The sequence below is a fragment of the Lipotes vexillifer genome, unplaced genomic scaffold (genome assembly GCF_000442215.2).
Source record: "Lipotes vexillifer unplaced genomic scaffold, Lipotes_vexillifer_v1.1 scaffold90, whole genome shotgun sequence".
NCBI lineage: Eukaryota > Metazoa > Chordata > Mammalia > Artiodactyla > Lipotidae > Lipotes > Lipotes vexillifer.
Genome location: NW_006782310.1, coordinates 1586739 through 1588325, shown reverse-complemented (window position 1 = coordinate 1588325; position 1587 = coordinate 1586739).

Genomic DNA, 1587 nt, shown 5'->3' with positions numbered 1-1587 from the left:
TCATGTTAAGGCGATAACTCAAGTTGGGGACTGGCCACACCAGAAAGACCAACCAAGTGATTAAAGGGTTGGGGCGTTAAGCCCCATGATAACAGCCTAATCTCCCCAAGGGAGAAGGGGTTAGAAATTGAGGGCAACCACATGGCCAGTATTTAACCAATCATGCCTACATAATGAAACCCCAATAAAAACTGTGGATACCAAGGTTTGGGTGAACTTCCCTGGTTGGCAGTATGCTGAGTGTTATCATACACCATAGCCTAAAGGAGGTAACACCATCGAGGTCTCCACAGGGAGAAGACGACTGGAAGATTTGCATTTGGATCCCTTCCAGACTTTACCTGTGCATCTCTTGTTTGGTCATGTTCCGATTTGTAGCCTTTTGCTGTAATAAAACTGTAATCATAAGGATAGCCCTTTCAATAAGTTGTGTGAGTCTTTCTACTGAGTTATCAAACCTGAAGGTGGTCATGGGAACCCCTGAATTTGTGGTTAGTTGGTCGGAAGTGAGGGTGGCCCTAAAGACCCACAAATTTGCACCTGGCACTTGAAGTGAGGACAGTTTTGTGGAGAACTGCGCCCTTAACCCTGAGTTTGACAGGCTTATTGCAACACACCAAAAAAAATAGGGAAGGGTATTTTAATGATCTTGGGATATGCAATTGTATTAGGAAGGATAATACAAATCAAATAATACAATTCAAAATACAGAAACTCTAAGGAAAAAGATGGATTGATGTGATGATATAAAAATGTAAACTTTCTGTATGAAATTTACGAAAGGATACCATAAAACAAAGTTACAAGATAAGTGACAGATTATGAGAAATATTTGAAATCAATATTAGACAAAGAAACATTATTTATAATACACAAAGTTTCCTTAAATGAATAGAAAGATGACAACTAGATTTTTTTTAATGAGTAAAGCAAATGAACAGGCAATTTACAGAACTACAAATATCCATAAAACACAAAAAAGACAACCTCGGGGCTTCCCTGGTGGCGCAGTGGTTGAGAGTCCGCCTGCCGATGCAGGCGACGCGGGTTCGTGCCCCAGTCCGGGAAGATCCCACATGCCGCAGAGTGGCTGGGCCCGTGAGCCATGGCTGCTGAGCCTGCGCGTCAGGAGCCTGTGCTCCGCAACGGGAGAGGCCACAACAGTGAGAGGCCCGCGTACCGCAAAAAAAAAAAAAAAGACAACCTCACTCATAATCCAAAAATTCAAATTAAACAATGAAATATTATTTTTCACTCTTCAGAGTCACAAAAAATAAATATTCAGTATTGCCAAAGGTATGATCAAACCAAGGACCTTCTAAACTAATCACAGGAAGATATTTTGGTACCATAGCTTTGCTCTTTAAATTTGACAGTATCTAACAAAATTTTAAATATGAAGACCTTTTGAATTCTAGGAATCTATACTATAAAATCACTCACACATGTGCACCAAAACATAGGTGCAAGTATATCATTGCGGCTGTTTTAGTTCCAGCAAAAATTAGGTACAATCTATATGCACATGCCAGGCACTGTTTAAAAAAATAATGGTTTATATCCACACACACTGATGAAGAATGATCT